This window comes from Equus quagga, chromosome 5 (genome assembly GCF_021613505.1).
Source record: "Equus quagga isolate Etosha38 chromosome 5, UCLA_HA_Equagga_1.0, whole genome shotgun sequence".
Taxonomy (NCBI): Eukaryota; Metazoa; Chordata; class Mammalia; order Perissodactyla; family Equidae; genus Equus; species Equus quagga.
The window spans coordinates 7,624,703-7,647,789 of NC_060271.1; the positions used below are offsets into that span (position 1 = coordinate 7,624,703).

The 23,087-nt window shown below is 36.2% G+C and overlaps 1 protein-coding gene across 4 annotated transcripts in view; it reads right to left on the reverse strand.

Annotated features, from left to right (window-relative positions):
* Positions 1-23,087, reverse strand: part of OSBPL9 (oxysterol binding protein like 9) — a 161,004-nt gene that overhangs the window by 73,788 nt on the left and 64,129 nt on the right. The gene's annotated exons all lie outside the window — the stretch shown is intronic.

A 23,087-nucleotide genomic window follows, 5' to 3' on the forward strand; every position in this document is an offset into this window, starting at 1 on the left:
GCTACTTCTCCACTGAGAACAATTAGAAAAGCTGGAATAATTATTAAAAAATAACTGGTTGAAGGCATCAGAAAATAACAAGGTAGTGAAGAATTAACAGACCAAGTTCTAGAAGAAGACAAACACCTAGAAGATAAGACTGGTATTCAGGGCCACTTTTTTCTTGGAAGCATTGTAAATTCCAGGAGAGTTGTAGACTGAGCAATGTACTTAAAAGTCTTGTCAGTAAATGTGGACAGCGTATATGGGAACTCTATGTACTTTCTGCTCAATTTGTCTGTGAACCTAAAACTGTTCTAAAAAATAAAGTCTATTAAAAAAGAAACAAAAAAGCCTTGTCGGGCCAAAAGTTGGAGACCAGTGCCCACCAAGAGTGAGGGCTCTGCTAATTAGGTCATGTTTTGATTGGGAACTCAAAGGGTTGCACCTTGAGATTAAGAATAAAACAAATACTCAGTCCTCTAAGTGGCCAAGAAAAATCCTGATGCCTGAAATGGATTAAAACGACCCCAGGTTGTTAGTGACTCTAGGTACCCAGCTAGCAAAAGCAAATGAAAATCTTTTCTGTAGGAAGATAGCATCTTAGCTGCTGAATTATTTCTATAAACAATTTTCAAATACAATGTCTAGCACATAAGCAAAGATAACCAAGTATACAAGGATACAAAACCACACATAAATAAGAATCAAAAGACAACAGAAACAGGTCAAGAGGAGTTCCAGATATTTGAACAAACAATCTCATACTTTAAAATTATGCGTAATACATTCAATAAATGACTAAAAACTTTGACAGTGACTTAGAAACCATTTTATAAATGATCCAGATTTTTTAAATAATTGAATATAAATTCTAAAATTGAAAAACATAAGCAAAATTAAGAACTCCATGGATGAGTTTAACAGCAGATTAAATCAACTAAAGACACAGAGAACTCAAGAGATATCTGAAGAAACTCACCAAAAGACAATGAGTCAAAGGGATAGAAAATATAGAAGAAAGGGTATGCAACATAGAGAGTGAGAGGGTATACCCTGCACGTGATAGGAATATCAGAAGGAGACAAAAGGGACAATGGAATAGAAGCACTATCTGGCTGAGAATTCTTCAAAACAGATGAGAGACATTAAGCTATAGATTTCAGAAGCCCTAAGAATTCCCAGCAGGATAAATCAAAGAAATACACAGCAGGCATAACCCAGCACCATTAGTGCAAACCAAAGACACAGGAAATATCTTTAAAACAGCCGGTGGGAGAGGTGGGTGGGGGCAGATAAATTACTTTCAAAGAAGCAGCAATTAAATTGAGCTAAGGTCTCAAAAGAAACAGTGGGAACCAAAAGACAATAGAGTACTTTATTTAACAGCCAAAAGGAAATAACTTCGAATCTAGAATTTGGTGAAAACTATCCTTCAGGAATTAAGATGAAATAAGGTCATTTTCAGGCCAACAGAAACAGAATTTGTCACTAGTAGACACTCGCTGAAGAAAATTTGAGAAAGTATTCTCCTTGCATAAGGAGTAACGCCTGATGGAAGGTGGCAGATGTAGGGGAAAAATACAGAGCAACAAAAATGGTAAGTACGTGGGTAAAACTAAATGAATATTGATTGCATAAAATAATATCGTGAGGTTTTAAATAAACACATACAAAATTAAAATATAAAACCAACTGCAAATACACTGGGAAAGGGAAAATAAAGAATTCTAAGGTTCTTGAATTATTTAGGAAGAAGATAAAATTACCGATTACTGTTAGATTTTGAAAACTGAAAGATTCATGTCGTAATTTTTAGAGTAATCATTAAAAGGTGTTTTAAAGTATTTAACTTTCAAAATAACAAAATGAAAAAAATCAATACTGAAAAATAATCAATCCAAAAATTGACAAGAAAGAAGAAAAAAGAAACAGAATATGCAAGGAAAAAAGAAAACATATGGTAAGATGGTAAATTTTAAGCCTAAAAACATTAATAATTAAATTAAGTATAAATTAAGTAAATGCTCTAATTAAAAACTAAACATTTATAAACAAGATTTAAACAATATGATGCTTACAAGAGACACTTACTAACATAAGGATATAGAAATATTGAAAATAAGAGTATAAAAAAGATATACTATAGAAACACTAACTCAAAAAATGGTGACATTATTAAAAGAAAATAAAATAGACTTTACCACAAGAGGCTCACGTAAATACAAGAGGTTCAAATCATCAGGAACATAGAATATATGTAAATTTATATGTAAGCAATAACATGGATTCATAAAAATGTGTGTATAATATGGGAAAAACCTACAGAATATAAGGAACAACAGAGAGAACAGAGAGAATCATAGTGGGAGATTTTAAAACATCCCTCCCATTAACCTACACATCAAGCAGACAAAAAATTAGTAGGAATCTAGAAGATGTGAACAATCCCTGATGAATAAACTTGATCCAATAGGCATACACAGAACTCTGCATATAACAAGTGTAAAACAGACATTTTTTTCAAGCAAAGAACATTTCTAAAAATTGACCATATAAGGGACCCTAAAACAAGTCTTAAATTTCAAAGGATTAAAATCATACACAGTATATTCACAGTAAAAATTTAGCTAGAAATCAGTTATAAACGTATATAGAAAATACTCAGGGGGCCAGCCCCGTGGCCGTGTGGTTAACTTTGCGTGCTCCACTTCGGTGGCCCAGGGTTTCGCCGGTTCAGATCCTGGGCGCGGACATGGTACCGCTCATCAGGCCATGCTGAGGCAGCGTCCCACATGCCACAACTGGAAGCACCCACAACTAAAAAAAATATGCAGGGGCCAGCCCACTGGCGCAGTACACACATTCTGCTTCTCGGTGGCCCGGGGTTTGCCGGTTTGGATCCCGGGTGAGGACATGGCACTGCTTAGCAAAAGCCATGCTGTGGTAGGTGTCCTACGTTTAAAGTGGAGGAAGATGGGCATGGATGTTAGCTCAGGGCCAGTCTTCCTCAGAAAAAGAGGAGGATTGGCAGTAGTTAGCTCAGGGCTAATCTTCCTCAAAAAAAAAAAACAAAAGAGAAAAAAGTATGCAACTATGTACCCTGGGAGGAGGAGGGGAGGGGAGAAGGCCTTTGGGGAGAAAAAGGAAAAATAAAATCTTTTAAAAAAAAAGAAAATACTCATAAATTTGGAAAACTAAAAAAAAAGAAACACTACTAAATAATCCAATGGTCAAAGAAAAGCATCTCTTCCTTTCCAATTTGGATCCCTTTTATTTCTTTATATTGCTTAATTGCTCTGGCTAGGACTCCCAATACTACGTTGGATAAAAGCAGTGAGAGTGGGCATCCTTCTCTTGTTCCTCTCCTTAGAGGGACAGCTTTCAGTTTTTCACAGTTAAATATGGTGTTACCTGGTGATGTGTCATACATGGCCTTTACTATGTTGATGTACTTTCATTCTATACTCATTTTATTCAAAGTTTTGATCATACATAAATGGACACTGAATCTTGTCAAATGCTTTCTCAGCATCTATTGAGATGATCATGTGATTTTTATTCTTCATTTTGTTAACATGGTGTATCACACTGATTGATTTGCAGATGTTGAACCATTCTAGCAACCCTGGCATAAATTTCACTTGATTGTGGAACACGATCCTTTTAATGTATGGTTGCATTCACTTTGCTAAAATCTTGTTGAGGATTTTTGCATCTATGTTCATCAGCAATATTGGCCTGTAATTTTCCTTTTTTAGGTTGTCCTTGTCTGGTTTTGGTATCAGAGTAATGTTGGCCTCATTTTAGTTGGGAAGTGTCTCCTCCTCTTCAACTTTTTGGGAGAGTTTGTGAAGGATAGGTATTAAACCTTCTTTGAATGTTTGGTAGAATTCACCAGGGAGGCCATCTGGTCCTGGACTTTTGTCTCTCGGCAAGATTTTGATTACTTATTTGATCTCCTTACTAGTGATCGATCTATTCAGATTCTCTATTTCTTCTCGATTCAGTTTTGGAAGGTTATATAATTCTAAGAATGTAACCATTTCTTCAGGCTTGTCCAATTTGCTGGAATATAGCTTTTCATAGCATTCTCTTATAATTCTTTGTATTTCTGTGTTACTGGTTGTAATTTCTCCTCTTTCAATTCTGATTTTATTTATTTGAACCTTCTCTGTCTTCTTAGTGAGTCTAGCTAAAGGTTTGCCAATTTTATTTATCTTTTCAAAGAACCAGCTCTTAGTTTCACTGATTCTTTTCTATGTCTTTTTAGTCTCTACTTCTCTTATTTCTGCTCTGATTTTTATTATTTTCTCCCTTCTATGGATTGTGGGCTTCACCTGTTCTTTTTTGAGTTCCTTTAGGAGTAACGTTAGATTGTTTGAGATTTCTCTTATTTCTTAAGGTAGGCCTGTATAGCTATAACCTCCCTCTTAGTATCACTTTGCTGTAGCCCATAGATTTTGGTCTGTTGTATTTTCATTTGTCTCTAGGTATTTTTTGATTCCTCCTTTGATTTCTTCGTTGATCCAGTAATTGTTCAGTATCATTTTGTTTAATCTCCACATATTTGTAACTTTTCCAGTTTTCTTCTTGTACTTGATCTCTAGTTTCCTACTGTTGTGGTTGGAAAAGATGCTTGATACTATTTCAATCCTCTTAAATTTACTGAGACTTTTTTTGTGGCCTAATATGTGATCTATCCAAGAGAATGTTCCATGTGCATTTGAAAAGAATGAGTATTCTGTAGTTTTTGTTTTCAGGGGAGATTAGCCCTGAGCTAACATCTGCCAATCCTCCTCTTTTTTTCTGAGTAAGACTGGCCCTGAGCTAACATCCGTGCCCAACTTCTTCTACTTTGTATGTGGGACACCTACCACAGCACGGCTTGCCAAGTGGTGCCATGTCCACACCCAGGATCCGAACCAGTGAACCCCAGGCAACTGAAGTGGAACGTGCGCACTTAACTGCTGTGCCACCGGGCCAGCCCCAACTCTGTAGTTTTTGGATGGAATGTTCCATATATATCTATTAAGTCCACCTGGTCTAATGTGTCATTTAAGGCCAATATTTACTTATTGATCTTCTGTCTGGATGATCTATCCATTGATGTAAGTGTGGTGTTAAAGTTCCCTATTATTATTGTGTTACTATCAATTTCTCTTTTTATGTCTGTTAATAATTGCTCTATGTATTTAGGTGCTCCTATGTCGGACGCATAGATACTTACAAATGTTATGTCCTCTTGTTGGATTATTCCCTTTATCATACAGTGCTGTTTTTGTCTCTTGTTACAGTTTTTGTTTTAAAGTCTGCTCTGTCTGATATAAGTATTGCTACATCAACTTTCTTTTCATTTCCATTTGCATGGAGTATCTTTTTCAATCCCTTCACTTTCAGTCTCTGAGTGTCTTTAGATCTGAAGTATGCCTCCTGTATGCAGCATATATCTGGGTCCTTTTTTTTTTTAACCATTCAGCCACCCTTTATCTTTTGATTGAAGTATTTCATTTATTTACATTTAAAAGCAATTTTTGATAGGTAGGTACTTATTGCCATTTTGTTACATTTTTTCTGGATGTTTCTGTAGTTCTCTGTTCCTTTCTTTTTCTCTTATTTTCTACCCTTGTGATTTGATGACTTTGTTTAATGTTAGGTCTGGGTTCCTTTCTCTCTCTTTTTTTTTTTTTTTGTATTTATTATCGGTTTTTGTTTTTTGGTTATCATGAGGTTCATATGTAATAACCTATATATATAGCAATATATAATAAGTTGATGGTCTCTTAAGTTCAACCTCATACTTTTAGAGCTTTTAGCCCTACATTTTTACCCCTGCCCCACATCTTATGTTTTTTACATCATATTTTACCATTTTTGATTTTGTGTATCCCCTGCCCTCTTATTGTAGATATAGATGATTTTAGTACTTTTGTCTTTTGACCTTCATACTAGCTTTATAGGTGGCTGATTCACTACTTTTATTGTACACTTGCCTTTACCAGTGATATTTTTTCTTTGATAATTTTCTTATTTCTATTTGTGGCTTTTTCTTTTCCACTTAAACAAGTCCCTTTAACATTTCTTGTAAGGCTGGTTTAGTGGTGATGAACTCCCTTAGTTTTTGCTTGTTTGGAAAACTCTTTATTTCTCCTATCTCCTATCACTATTTGCAGATGATATAACTTTACATATAGAAAACCCTAAAGAATCTACCAAAATACTATAAGAAATAATAAACAAATACAATAAAGTTGCAGGGTACAAAATCAACATATAAAAATCAGTTGTCTTTATACACACTAAACAACAAAATAGCAGAGAGAGAAATGAACACAATCCCATTTACAACTGCAACAAAAAGAATAAAATACCTATGAATAAATTTAACCAAGGAGGTGAAAGATCTGCACCATGAAAACTATAAAACATCGCTGAAAGAAATTGAAGAAGACATTAAAAAATGGAAAGATATTCCATGCTCATGGATTAGAAGAATTAACATAGTTAAAATGTCCATACTTTCTAAAGCAATCTACAGATTCAATGCAATCCCTATCAAAGTCCCAATGATATTTTTTATGGAAATAGAACTAGAATCATAAAACTTATATGTAACAACAAGATCCTGAATAGCCAAAGCAATTCAGAGAAAAGAGAACAAGCCTGGAGGCATCACACTCCTTGATTTCAAAGTATGCTATAAAGCTATAATAATCAAACAGGGGCCAGCCCAGTGGCACAGTGGTTAAGTTCACACACTCTGCTTTGGCAGCCTGGGGCTCACCAGTTCAGATTCCAGACATGGACCTATATACTGCTCATCAAGCCATGCTGTGGCAGCAAGCAACATAAAAAATAGCAGAAGACTGGCATAGATGTTAGCTCAGGGACAGTCTTCCTCAAGCAAAAAAAAGGAAGACTGGAGACAGATTAACATTTCAGGGCCAATCTTCCTCACGAAAAAAACAAATCAAAACAGCATGGTACTGGCAGAAAAACAGACACAGATCAATGGAACAGAATAGAGAGCCCAGAAATAAACCCACACATCTATGGTCAGCTAATTTTTGACAAAAGAGCCAAGAACGTACAATGGGGAAAGGAAAGTCTCTTCAATAAATGGTGCTGGGAAAACCAGAAAGCCACATGGAAAAGAATGAAAGTAGACCATTATCTTACACCATACACAAAAATTAACTCCCAATGGATTTAAAGACTTGCATGTGAGACCTGAAAGCATAAAACTCCTCGAAGAAAACATAGGCAGTACACTCTTTGACATCTGTCTTAGAAGTATCTTTTGTAAATAAGTCTCCTCAGGCAAGGAAAACAAAAGAAAAAATAAACAAATGGGAGTATATCAAAGCAAAAAGTTTTCGCATGGCAAAAGAAATAATCAACAAAACAAAAAGACAACCTAACAATTGGGAGAAGATATTTGCAAATCACATATCAAATAAGGAGTTAATATCCAAAACACATAAAGAACTCATACAACTCAACAACAAAAACACAAAAAACCCAATTAAAAAATGGGCAGAGGATCTGAACAGACAGTTTTTCAAAGAAGATATACAGATGACCAACAGGCACATGAAAAGATGTTCAACATCACTAAGTATTAGGGAAATGAGAATCAAAACCACTTTGGGATATCACCTCATGCTCGTCAGAATGGCTATTATTAAAAAGACAAGAGGGGCCGGCCCAGTGGTGCAGTGGTTAAGTTCGCATGTTCCGCTTTGGCAGCCCAGGGTTCGCCAGTTTGGATCCCGGGTGCGGACATGGCACCACTTGGCAAGCCATGCTGTGGTAGGCATCCCACATATAAAGTAGAGGAAGATGGGCACGGATGTTAGCTCAGGGCCAGTCTTCCTCAGCAAAAAGAGGAGGATTGGCAGCAGACGTTAGCTCAGGGCTAATCGTCCTTAAAAAAAAAAAAAAGCTACAAAAAGACAAGAAATAACAAGTGTTGGAGAGGATGTAGAGAAAACACATTCTGCCAGTGGGAATATAAACTAGTGCAGCCACTATGGAAAACATGGAGATTCCTCAAAAAATTAAAAATAAAAACCACCCTATGATCCAGATATTCTACTTCTGGGTACTTATTCAAAGAACATGAAAACACTAAATCAAAAAGTAATATGCACCCCTATATTCATTGGAGCATTATTCACAATAGCCAAGACTTGGAAACAACTTTAGTGTCCATCAATGGGATGAATGGATAAAGAAGATGTGGCACATATATACAATGGAATACTACTCAACCATAAAAAAAGATGACATCTTGCCATTTTTGACAACACAGATGGATCTTGATGATATTATACTAAGCGAAATAAATCAAACAGAGAAAGATAAATACCATATGATTTCACTTGTATGTGGACAATAAAACAACAACACACACATAGACACAGAGAATAGACTGGTAGTTACCAGAGGGGAAGGGGAGTGATGGGGGAGTGAAATGGGTAAAGGGGCACATTCATACGGTGACGGATGGAAACTAAACTTTTGGTGGTGAACACGATGTAGTCTACATAGAAGTTGAAATATAATAATGTACACTTGAAATTTATATAATGTTATAAAGCAATGTTACTCAACAAAAATATATTTATTTTTTCTTTTAATTATAAAATATAATTTATAAAAATAATTATAAATTAGTTAAAATAAAAATTTATTAATTTAAATTAAGAATTTATTGATTAAATAAAAATTATTTAATTAATTAAAATTAAAATGTCTCACTAGAAATTAGGAAATATTTGGAATTGCACAAATGAAAACATGACATATTGAAACTTGGATACAGTTTAAAGCACTGCATAAAAGGAAATGTATACCCTTAAAAGTATATACAGAAAAGCAAAAAGGCTGAAAACAACAGGAAATTAAATTCAAATTGAGTAGAAAGGAAATGATACGGAACATAAATTAATCAAAGAGAGTAAACATATCAATAAAGCCTGAAGTTTGTTACCTGAAATAACTGATGAGATTGATAAACTTTTAGGAAGCCTGATAGGAGGAGGAAACAATGATGAACATGACGGCTCAGATCATGAATGTCATGAATGACAAAGAAGACATCCAGAAGTTCATAGGAGGATGTTATGAATAACTCCATGATGACAAAAATGGAAATTTTAAATAAATGGAAAATTTTCTTTAAAATATAATGTGTCAAAACAGCCACAAGAAGAACTTTTGAGGGGCCAGCCTGGTGGCACAGCAGTTAAGTGCGCACATTCCACTTTGGTGGCCCCGGGGTTTGCCAGTTCAGATCTCAAGTGCGGACATGGCACTGCTCATCACACCATGCTGTGGTAGGCGTCCCACATTTAAAGTAGAGGAAGATGAGCATGGATGTTAGCTCAGGGCCAGTCTTCCTCAGCAAAAAGAGGAGGATTGGCGGCAGATGTTAGCTCAGGGCTAATCTTCCTCAAAAAAAAAAAAAAAAAAAAACTTTTGAAATTTGGATAGTTCTATAACTATTAGTTGGGACTATAGGAAAGTACTCTTTTGGTAGATCAAAAATGCTCTAACATTAAAGTAACTGAAAATCATCCCACTACGAAAACTCCAGGCCCAGAAAGTTTCACCAGACAATTCTGTCAAACATTTGATGAAGAAATAATGCCAATCTAATACAAAATCTTACAGAGAACAGAAAAAGAAGAAACACTCCCCAACTCTTTTGTAAGGCCAGCATAACTTTGATAGCAAACTGACAAGACTGTTACGAGAGAAAAAAAAATTATAGGCAATTTAAATTCAATAATAGACATACAAAAATCCTATATAAGACATTAATATGTCATGTCCAAGTTGAGTTCATTCCAGAAATACAAGGTTGGTTGAATACACAAAAACCCAACATCCAACAATAAGAAAATACAAATGACTAAAGTTATTCACTGTAGCAATGTTTATAATTGCAAAATACTAGAAACAACCTAAATACTCATACAGAGGAGAGTGGTTGAATAAATCATGGAGAACCATGCAGGTATCAAAAAGAGAATGAGGCAGCCAGCCCAGTGGCATGGTGGTAAAGTTCACGCGTTCCACTTCAGCGGCCCAGGGTTTGCAGGTTTGGATCCCAGGCACGGACCGAGCACTGCTCATCAAGGTGGCATCCCACATAACGTAGAGGAAGATTGGCACAGATGTTAGCTCAGTGACAAATCTTCCTCGAGGAAAAAGAGGAAGATTGGCAAAAAATGTTAGCTCAGGGCCAATCTTCTTCACAAAAAAAAAGAGAGAGAGAGAATGAGGAAGGTCTCTTTGGAGTGATTTCTAGATACACTGGAATGAAATTTAAAAAACCAGTGTGGTATTTTTAGTGTAAGAAAGAAAGGGATATAAGAAAATACACATGTATCTGCTTGTTTGTGCAAAAGAAATACTAGAAGGATGAACTCAAAACTAAAGAGAGTAGTCAGCTACCAGGTAAGTGGGAAAGGACAGAAAGCCAGGGAAAATGGGAACAAGTTAGTAAGGGTATGGAGGTAGGAACATTTCTCCAAATTTATCTTTTTGTATATACTCAGACTCTATAGAACCATAGTAATGTTTCACATACTCTCAAAAAAAAATTAACTAAAATCAACCAGCACAGGGAAGGGAAACCCAAAATAGAATACAAGCAGTAACAAATTAACCTAACTGTACTACAAATGAATAAGACAATCACACTGAAGGGAATGAGAAAGAAAAGATTAACCCTAAGTAACACTGAAAACAGTGTTCTGACTACATAATGCAAAGCTAAACAAGAAAAGAACTGTATACAAATACTGTACTCTAGTTGGTAAATCTGGTTTTCATAAGAGTATAGGTTAGCAATTCTGTAACTAAAAACAAATGACTATATTATAGGTAATAAGAACCAGGTTTCTCATTGTCAGAGAAGAAAATTTACAAATAAGGAAAGAAAGAAGGTTAGAAAGAACCATGTGGTGGTGATCTAGAATTGGAGGTATCGATATGAACCCACAGTTTAGACAGACAGATAAAGATAGGAAGTGCTTGAAAAAGAATGAGGGCATGTGAAGGGGCTCCAATGGCCAAAGCCTGAATAATCTGTGCAACAGGAGAACTGATAGTCCTGGATTTACAACCCATAGAATAAAATCAACATCCAATAGTCCAATACTGATATAAATAAATAAGTGAATAAGAAAACAAATGGGGAAGAAGGCACAGCTCTTCCTTCAGAAGAATCACAATTCATAAGTATAGAAGGAATGAAAGAAATTTAAAAATCAACATTAGACAAACACCACAGCAATAATTACTGCAGGCAAGATCCACTGACGGCATACTGATAGCTAAAGCAAAAGTGTGAGGAGAAACAGGATATTAGCAGAGTTTCAAAGTATCTCCCCCAAGGTATTTATTAATTACAAAGGGAAAAATGGTAATTTTACAATGGAGAAACCTGGCAGATACCACCTTAATCCAGTAATCAAAGTTAACATCACCAGAAATAAATTTATGTATATCATATATCCCCCAATACAATCCACTGAGAAGGAAACAGCATCACTTCTGTGGTATTCTTACTAAAAGTATATAATCTCAATCTAATAATGAGAAAACATCAGATAAGCCCAAATTGAGAGACATCTACAATATAACTAATACTCATCAAAAATGTCAAGGTCATGACAGACAAGCAAAGAAAAAGGAACTGTCATAACTCAATGCAATGTGGGATCTTGGACTAAATCCTAGAACAGAAAAGGGGCTTTAGAGGGAAAAATAAAATGAGCTCTGCGGTTTAGTTAAAAGTATTGTACCAAACGGGTGGAAGATCCGGCTCAGGACATCAGAGCCTGAGCAGAGCAAGGAGGGCATACATCATGACAAGGGACAACCTGGCACGGGCATTAAAGCCCAAGCAGGATGAAGAGAGAATCTACACAGTGGAAATGTCGAGCATGAGGAGTGGGAGCCCAAAAACTGGGAGGAGGGAGTCCATCCTGCAGGGGATGAGGTGAGTCTAGCCCAAGGTTTCCAAGGCCGAGTGGAGTGAGGGGTGACATCCACACAAGGGAAGTGAGTGAGGAGGGGAAATATTACATACAGAAGGATCGATCAAGTAAAAACAACAAGGATAAAGGATTTCACTGTTGGAAAATAGAGTCACAAATATGGTAAGGGAGAAAACCAAAATGATTTCTGAAGTGTGAGACTGGACATGGAGGTATCAGTATGAACTCATAGTTTTCAATATATAGGTAAGTAAATACATATGGAAATATGAAAAAGGATGCACATGTGTGTACATACACACATATATAACATTCACATTTGTCTTAGCTCTGAGAGGGTCTGGGCAATATGACACTCAATAACAATAAGTACACGCAGCACCAGGTGTTGATTTCCAAATACCATTCTCCATTAAAAGGAAATAGAGTTCCTTGGAAAAATGGTTGATTCCAGAACTAGGACAGGAAAGGTAGAAAATAAGTCTGGAACAACTTTTTTGTGCCAGAAAGTAAGGAAGGTAATACTCAGGGAAATGACAGAAACATGGTAAAACAACACAGAAGTCAATTTAAAGGGAATTCTACTGACCAAAGCAAGGACAATTTGAGCATCAAAATAAATAATGAAGTAAAGAATTATAATCCATTGAGTAAAACAGGAAATCATGAGTTGCTACTGATACACACAAATTGAAAGCTTGATGAGGAATGGGGTATTGGCATAGCTTCAAAATACCTCCCCACAAAATATTAATTGAGAAGGGAAAAAGACAAAATTTAACAATAAAAGCCTGGCAGATACCACCTTAATCAGGTGCTCAAAGTAAATGCCATCGGTAACAAGACAAACTGAAATCCTGTGGTAAGAACACAGCATCATTTCTGTGATCTTCAGGCCAAAGACATGTAATCTGAATCAAATCATGAAGAAAGATCAGAAAATAAAAAACAACTAGGGGCTATTCTACAAAAGAATTAGCCTATAATCTTCAAAAGTGTCAAGGTCATAAAAGTCAAGGAAAGACTGAGGAACTGTTTCAGACTGAAAGAGACCAAAGAGACAAGACAACTAAATGCAAAATGTGATTCTGAACCAGATCCTCTTGCTATAAAGGACATTATAAGGAAAACTGGTAAAACTTGAATAGAGTTTAAAGATTAGATGGTATTAATGCACCAATCTTCATTTCCTGATTTTAATGGCTGTATAGTGTGTATACAGGAAAATTTCCTTGTTTGCAGGAAATATACAATAAAGCATTTGGGGATGACGGGACAACCAGTTAGCAACTTCCTCTCAAACAGTTCCAGGGGGAAAGTTCTTTGTACTGTACTTGCAGCTTTTCTGTAAGTGTGAGGTTGTTTCAAATTTTTTAAAATTATATTTAGAAAACACTATTAAGATAAATCAAACAAGATATAAATAAATGGAAATACCACTTCATGGATTAGAAGATTCAATACCCTAACAATATTCAAAATGATCTATAGATTAAGATTAAATGTAATGCAAATAAAAATTCCAAAAGGTATTTGGAAAGAGAAGCATTCCTAAAGAGTTTACTCTATCAAATATAAAGTCTTATTATAAAGCTACAGTAATTAAGAAAATGTGATATTGGAGCAAGGATAGATAAAGAAACGAATGAAATAGAACACAGCCCACAAATAAGCCCATTCATATACACATATGGACACGATTTGTGACAAATGTGGCACCAAAGAGCAGTAAGGAACAATCTTCTGTTAAATAGTGTTGGACAATATGGGGAAGAAACGAAACCTGACCCTACCTTGCACTATACACAAAAATCAATTCTAAGTGATTGAAAGTCATCCCTCTGAGAACAGGAACAAGACAAGGGTGCCCACTCTCACCAGCCCTATTCAACATAGTACTAGAGGTTTTGGCTGGAGCAATTAGGCAAGAAAAAGAAATAAAAGGAATCCACATAGGAAATGAAGAAATGAAACTCTCACTGTTTACAGATGCCATGATTCTATATATAGAAAACCCTAAAGATGGGTCCCCTCTCGGTGCACGAAGCTGGTGATGGATGCAGGGGTGGAGACAGGGATGGCCACCCTGGGTGGGTGGATGGATGGTGAGGCGGGAAAGGGAATGCAATAGAAAGTCCCATCTTGGTGGGGGTAGGGGCGTGGGGAGAGGGGGTGGGGGAGGGAAGAGTTCTGGGGAATGTCCTGGCCACTTGGGGATAGGATGGAGAGCATCAGTGACGCCATTGGAAGAAAACACTGGCCAAGCGTCCACCCAGCACGACAATGTGAACAGTATACTTAACACTACTGAACTATACACTTAAAAATGGTTAAGATGGTAAATTTAATGTTATGTGCTTTTTACAATAATTTTCTTAAAAATTGGAAGCTTGGACTAAATTGTCCCTTCCAGCTGAAAATTCAACATTCTATTATTCTGACTAACCTAGTCCACCTTCTCCCATTCTCCAATGAGCCAGTAAACAAACCTCTATCCTACTGAATCTAATAGGAAAAACACCTTTGTGTATATGAAGCACCAATGAGATGTCTGGTTATTATTCAATCATAATTATTTGTTCATATGAGAAATAAAAACATAGTAACGATATTCACAATTCACAAACCACCTGCAGAGGCAGCCCTCTAGAAATAAAATTAAAGCTACACTAATTCTGAGTGAATCCCTACTAAAAGGGCACAATTTAAGGAATTAGTTAAAACAACTTATAAATAGTACATTATTTTCCCCATATGTATAAAGATAGGTTAACTCTTTCTTCCTTTTAAAAAAATGTTATTTATACAGTTTATCTCTAGAATTTCTTCTTTAGTATCTATCTTTCCTCTTCATTACATTCTTCAAGCTCTCTTTCCGTTCTCTGAGCCAGCGGGTTCCAAATTTTGTTTGGCTGTAGCTCACAGTAAGAAATGCTTTTTATAACATGATTCAATTCACAAATAAATATAAGCATATATGTGCACATATACACATAAAACTGAAACATTAGTTCCACAAAACAACATTTGCTCTTACTATATGCCATACACATTGATATTTTCTCTGTGTTGTAGTTCACTTTTTTTAAAATGCTGATCTTGGCCCACTAAATAAGATTCACAATCCACTAATAGATTGTGGTCAGTTTGGAAAACACTGCTCTAAGCCATCCCAAAGTCCCACAAAGCCATTGCTATTCAGTATCTCTTAAGCAGTGTAGTGTAAAGGTTAGAAGGTTGGCTCTTATATCTAGCCTTGTCCATATTCACTCAGACCTTGGACAAGTTACTTAAATTCTCTGAGGTTTACTTCTCTCATCTATAATCTGAGGATGATAATTATTATTTATGGGGATGATAATAGTACCTAGACCTTATAAGGCTGTTGTAAGGTTTAAATGAGATAATCTGTACAATATTTACCACAGTACCTGACATATACTAAAATATCAATGTTATTATCACATACAGCCTTAAGAGAAAACAAGTTCTATTAATAACCTAATAAACAATTAGCCAGAGAAAATGAATAGGGAAGGGATTACCAGTAATTTCTAATGCCCAATAACACCTGGCTTATACAGAAACAATATAAGGTGCACAGAAAGAAAAACAGTATTTGTCCAGTAAGTAAAACATGTTTTTCAGGATTCTATAATCTTAGCTCTTTTCATACATATCCATTCACATTTCCTACATTACACATATTTAGACTTTTTTTTTAAAGATTGGCACCTGAGCTAACACCTGTTGCCAATCTTCTTTTTTTTTTCTTCTTCTTCTTCTTCTCCTCCCCAAAGTCCTCCAGTACATAGTTGTATATTCTAGTTGTAGGTCCTTCTGGTTGTCCTGTGTGGGATGCTGCCTCAGCATGGCCTGATGAGCAGTGCCATGTCCACACCCAGGATCTGAACCAGTGAAATCCTGGGCCGCCAAAGCGGAGTGCACAAACTTAACCACTCGGCCACGGGGCCAGCTCCTGAAGTAGATTTTAAGACAAGTTTCCAAAACTCCTACACCTTGACATTCCTGATCTTCTCCTTTAAGACACAACTCTGAATAAATTACTGCCTTTTTGCGAAAGGAAGTGGTTATTTGCTTGTTTTGTAATTGAAGTAAAAAGAAGAATTAGCAGTCAAGAAGGCTTCCTTTTCTCTGAAAGTTATTGTGAAACAAAAACATTATGCAAAAACCATATTTACAAGATTAAGCACTGAGACATTGCTCAAATGTCTTCTGAGCCCCTGGATGCACCAGGTACTCTGTTGGAGATAAGAGCAAGGATTACACAATCCATGATCTCAAGTAATTTAGTCTCCTGGAAAGCACAATCATTTGGTTGGTTAGTGGTACATTGTTCAGTGAGGTGTTATATTCACCCATTCTAATAGCCTCTGATATCTGCTTATTAGAATCCTATTCATTTTTCTGGGCTACACTGAAATGTCACCTCTTCCATATATGTTGCTCATGATAAGAGGACTTACTCTCTCCTTCCTTAAATTTATTCAAATATTCCAATATTCAAGTAGTATATAAATACATGCCATATACCAGTCATTGTCCTAGGTATTAGAGGCACAATTTCAAGCAATAGTTTATAGCTCTGGTCCAGCTATAATCAGGACCATATCTACATTTCCAATCTTACCTCCCAATATACTCTTCCACAAGCCACCATATTTCAGTTACATTATACTTACTGCTCACATGACTCACAATTCCCAGCTTCTGCTCAAGTTGTTCCCTCTGTTGAAATGCCTGAGTCTTGTCTTTATCTGTGTAAATAATAAAAGCTAACTCTATTCAGCGCTTAATTTGTGTCAGCACCGTCTGACACATATATCTAAACATATAACATGTATTAACTAGTTAATCCTCCCAACAACTACGTGAGATAGGTATTACTATTATTATTCTCATTTTCCAGAGTAGAGAAACACAAAAGTTCAGTATTTTGCAATAACACAGTACCTAGAAAGCAGTCTGTAGGCTTCAAGCACCCCAGCCCTGTTGAATAAGCCTTATCCCATCCATGCCCTTCCTGCTAGGCAAAGTCCTTCTTAAGAGAGGCAACAGAAACTTTCCCATACTTTGGAGATAGTGTACAAAGGAGAAAGAGCAAGAGCCAAAAACTCTAGTCAGAAAACTTGGTTTCAAGTCCCAGTCTCACTACTTTCATGTGACCTCAGGAGGACAGTACTTCCCAGCACTGAGTTGCATCCACAAATTTCCAAAGGAGTTACTAATACCAACTACAAAGGTCTACTGTGAAAATCGAGTGAAATAACATACATAAAAACACTGGGGTCCAATGAGGTCAAGGGGTCCTTTAGGCAAAACTATTCTCATACTACTACTAATAACACTATCTGTGTTTTTCACTGCATTGACATTTGCACTAATGGTACAAGAGCAATGGCGGTAAAACTGCTAGAACCTTAGCCCGAATGGAGGCAATGGCACCAAACTGAATTGCTCATTGTATTCTCCACCACCACTCACGTGCAAGAAAAAAAATTCCTGTTTCACTTAAGAATGCGTTTGAAGAAGCAGTAACATCATTAAATCTCGACCCTTGAGTATATGCTTTTTAAATAGTCTATGTGACAAACGGAAAGTACACATAAAGTACTTCTGCTGCATACCAAATTATAACGATTATCTCAAGGAAAAGCACTTGTGCAACTGTCTGAGGTGTGAACTAAGAGGCACTTTTCTCACGGAACATCATTTTTACTTGAAAGAACAACTGACAAACTATATTATTCACACTGGGATATTTGCAGATATTTCCCTGAAAATGATGGAAGTAAGTTTTTCATTTCAGGGAAAACTGACAGTTTTTGTTGCCAATTATAACACTAAGGCTTTTAAGCAAACAGTAGAATTTTAGAAAACCATTTTTGCCAGCTACCATGAACTTGACAGATTCTCAATACTTAAAGACTTTTCTGATGAGTTTGGGGCAATATCAACAAATGTAATTTTTTTATGTCATATAATGAAATGTGTAAATATTTGGAAGATCCACATACGACCAAAGCATGATGTTACAAAACCATATATAATGTAAAAGATCCATTCAAAGTGCCAGACAGACCAACAGATTTAACTGTGATAGAGTATTTCATATATAAATTTCATTGTTATAGTTTCAGATTCTATCCAGCAAGAAACCTTTAAGAAACTATAACTTGTTAGGTTTGAGTGAAGTATCAAAGAATATTCACAATTATCTGAAAAAGCTATTAAAATACTCCTTCACTTTCTAACTATATATCTATACGAGACTATATTTTCTTCATACAGTTCGACCAATCTTCTGTTAAGCCAGACATTAAAAAGATTTACAAAAACGTAAAACAATGCCATTCCTCTATTTTTTTGTTTGTGAAAATGGTTACTTTCTCATAAAATGTTATTAGCATAATGGATTTGTTATTGATATTTTTAAGTGAATAAATAATCTTTTAAATCTCTCAGTTTTAATTTCTAACCTGGTAAATATCAATATATATAACCCACATAAACAAAAGCTCTTCGGAGTCCTCAATAAGTTTGTAAAGGTGTCCTGAGACCAAAAAGTTTGAGAACCACTGGTATATACTACATGTGACATCTTATTTGATTTCTTATTGATTGCCTCCTCCACTACAATGTAAGCTCCTAGAAAGCAGAAGCTTGTCAGTCTTATCTGTTGTATTTCTAGCTCTTGGCAAAAGTGCCTTGCACATTTTACAGGTACTCGTGTATTTGTGGGTGGTACATGACAGATAGCTGGACAGATACTAAATAAAAACATTCCACTTAGATAATTAGGTGGTTTGAAGTGCCACTGACTATAATTTGTAACAAGTTTGGACAGGCTGGTTTGTTAGGGAGCGTTTTTTAAAGAAGGTAATAAAGAGGTGTGGAGAGAGAAAAACCAACTCACGTGACTCTAAATCTAAAGTAATCTAAGCCAATGTTTTAATACTCAGGTTTAAGAGCCATAGTCTAAACAAACTGCTTATCCTAACAACAGCAGTGAGATCAGATGAGAGAAAAAAGGTCTATGTACCTTAATATACTTTGTATAGGGTTCTATCAAAGCATCTATAACACTATAATGCTCATTTGTTTACATTTTTTCCTTTCCTTGCCCAGCTGTGTACTCCCCCAGGTCTCGGATGGAATCTGATGCATATTTTCTTAATTCTCAAAGCCTGACGTGTTCTTAGAAACTAACTGATATTCCTAATTACCAGATAAATGATAATTTGTCATCTTCTAAATGACAGCTTCTCAGTGAAGTCTCCTGACCAGCATATATTAAAACCTGGCCCGGGCTGGCCTTGTGGCCGAGTGGTTAAGTTCTCGCACTCTGCTGCAGGCGGCCCAGTGTTTCGTTGGCTCGAATCCTGGGCGCGGACATGGCACTGCTCATCAAACCACGCTGAGGCAGCATCCCACATGCCACAACTAGAAGGACCCACAACGAAGAATATACAACTATGTACTGGGGGGCTTTGGGGAGAAAAAGGAAAAAAATAAAATCTTAAAAAAAAAAAAACCTGGCCCCCTAGCCCAGTATCTCCAGTTCCCTGTATCCTGCTCTACTTTTTCTTTTCTCCATTGTACTTATCCCTTCTGATATATATAGATATCTATGTTTCTTATTTACAGTTTGTCTCCTGTCTTTGGAATGTAAGCTCTGCAAAGGCAGGGATCTTTATTTTATTTATTGATGTATCCCAGGCCCCTAGAATCATGCTGGGCAAACAAGTGCTCAATAAATATTTGTTGAAAGAAGAATAATGATCCACTGATTTCATTATTCAGTGTATGGTTCCACTTTTATTTTTGGAATCTAAAAATAGGTTGGATTTCCTAAGAAATCATTATTTTTGTTTAGTATTCTTTAAAGCTGCCATAATTGGCTCCCTCAAAGATTTATGAATAGTTTTAGCTAAAGTCTCTCAACTGTTGAATAAAACACAAGCAAATATTTACAAAAGTGTTTCTCCCCCACAACTTCTGCTTTGACTCTCTGAAGCAATACTGTGCTTCTCCTGGACAGAGTCAGCATTGTATTGGGCAACTGGATATGTCTATGTCTGATTCAGTCAAAGCAGACAATGAAAATCAGATGTAGATTAATGGGTTCTCTTCAATTCATTCTACAATCACATGCTTCTAAGTCAACTTATTCCTGGTCAAGGAAAATCCTCACCAAATCTACATGTAAATATAGCCTAATAATTTTAGCTCCTGCAGAAGATGTTTCCTAACTAAGTTAATTCCAGGTTTTAGTAAAGGGGTCACTATTCCTTAATCTTGGATTTTAAAAAAATAGGATTTGAGTTGTCAATCTTTAAAACTTAATACTGAGGGGAATAGAAAAAAATGTGAGGCATAGGATGGTTTTAGAGAGCTTATCCAGGTATCAATAAAAAGGATGATTTGGCAGAAGAGAGCCCAGAAAAGGGGAGAGAAGAAAGTTAAAAAGGACACATACAGAAACTGTGACAGTAAGACGTGATAAAGACCAGACTATGTCAGTAACTTGGAGGATAAAGAAAAGGTAGAGTCCAGTGGACATGGTGACTCATTTGATGTAGGGAGAATGGAGGGAATGCAGATGCGGGGAAAGAGAAAGCTTCAAATTTGGTTACTGGGTAAATGGAAGTGCTTTTCCACAACACAGAGAATATAGGAGGAAAAACAGGTTCAGAGTGGTGAGTTGCAAAATTTTATTTTGGGTTTAAAGAGACTCATTTAATTACTCCTAAAATGTGGTAAACCTGACCTCCTGAAAAATCTCATTATCAAGTTTTATTGAATTTATTAATTAACAGTACTCAAATATGTATTGCTATAAAATACTCCCTCTCCAGGAGAAGCTAAAAAATAGAATACGTCTTTAATGCATTCTGAGGAAGGGAAGGGAGAGAGATAGAAGGAGGAAATTGAAAGAAGCTGAAGCCAAGTCTCAGTTTATGAGGAGAAACTTCAAAAGTACTTTCACTGATTACCAAGGTTAATGGCTATTCAAAAAGGAAGAATGATGTTACAGAATCACTCAACTTTTGAATTAGGCAATGAAAGGAAAGAGAAAAAAAATAATACACGTTAGAAAATTCAAGAAGAAAACCAAACCAAGGCAAATAAAATACACCTATAAGAAAAGAGAATCTGCCACTTAATTCTTTTGACCACTTCCAAAGCAAATAAGGCCAAAAGAGACGTGGCCTAACAAAGTGACAGAATCACATTAATAAGAAATTATAATGATTGGTTCATTTACTTTAAATAAAATGCTAGAGTTTTCTGAAAATAGATGTTATTCCTTACACAGTGAGGGTAGAGAAGCCCTTTAGACTTTAAAAATTATGCAAATATATCTTCAGGGTATAAAGTACAGTAGAGGGACTTCTGTTTTATAATCTTATAATATTCCTACTGAACAACCTTTCTGAAGGCTTCACTCTTTGCCCCCAGTAACTCCTCAAGGAATTCTGCTCAGGGCAGAGAACTAGCAATAAGCTACTTCCTTCCTTCTCTATGTTTGGCTGTAAGCTGTTAATATGATCTCTTCACCTTTCTTCAGGAAAGCATACATTTCCAGACCAAGACTGCAGTATAAATTCAGACACAACCCCAGTCCATTCCACAAACTTTAACTCTATCTGGTAGAACACAATCTGGATATAGTAAAATGTCATTGATTCAGTCCTCTCTAAAATTTAGGGCTTGCATTTATAATAATTTATAACAAGTAACTACGCTTAAACCAACTAAGTACAAGGTATAAATAACATTAAACGAAATTCTTAATGATAAATCATGCTAAAAATAATATGAGACAACAATATTAGTTTAGTTCTAGTGTCTATATATAAAGCTAGAAAAGGGCATTTCTCTCCAGATAACCTATAACTCAGATTTGCTTCTCTGTCCACCAACCTGCCCACGTTACTAAAACTCAACTGTACATTGTATTTATGGCATTACCTTCATTTATCATTAACCTAAAAACACAGATTCCTAAAAGGAAAGGACTCCATTTGGTTCACATTGAAAAGTTCTGCAAGATGGCTAGAAACTTTCACACAGGGAACATGGTCAAAAAACCAACTTATAGGAGCCGGCCCTGTGGCCAAGTGGTCAAGTTCAAGCACTCCACTTCAGCGGCCCAGGGTTTTATCAGTTCGGATCCCAGGTGCAGACATGGCACCGCTCATCAAGCCATGCTGAGGTAGCATCCCACATGGCACAGCTAGAATATATAACTCTGTACCAGGGGGCTTTGGAGAGAAGAAGGAAAAAAAATAAAAAGGAAGAAGATTGGCAACAGATGTTAGCTCAGGCACCAATCTTAAAAAAAAAAATAAAAATAAAAATAAAAAGTCAACTTACATATTTCAAATAGTCACATTCTAGTCATAGCCCTTCCGTTAAAAAACAGAGTACACTCTGTGAAAGTAAAAGCGAGACACTGCTCCCCACATATCTGAGTTCCTCTTTTCAAGTCTAAGTTGGTGGACTTGTGACTCTTTTTAAATGAAGACTACTTTCTCAGGCATCTGAAGCTCTGAAGCTTTTTTCAGAGGGATAACTCCACATATTTTTCCCAACAATTGCATTCACCCATGATATATCCCAAAGTTACACTTCCATTCAACAAGATATTTGCAGGCATACATGTCCATAGCAGGCAGGCACTGGTGACATAGCAGTGAAAATGATACATCCTTGATACAGCTCAAAGACTGGTGCCACCATTCTCCGATTACTCTGTCAAAAAGCTGGAGATAATTCTGGACTTCTTTTCCCCTATCTTCTTATATGCAGTTAGTCACCAAATTCTGGCACACTTACCTTTGTGTTTATCCTCTCTGGGGCCCTCTTACTGCCTTTGTTCAGAAACCCCATCACCTCTCACCAGAACTTCTGCAGTGAGCTCCAAACTGGCCTCCCTGTCTCCAATCTCACTTCTCTCCAAAGCATCCCACAAAGAGGTCCCAATGTTTCTTCTAAGCCACAAATGTGATAATGACACTTCCCTGACTAAACTACCTGCTGCCTCTCCCTAATTTTCAGAAAAGGTGT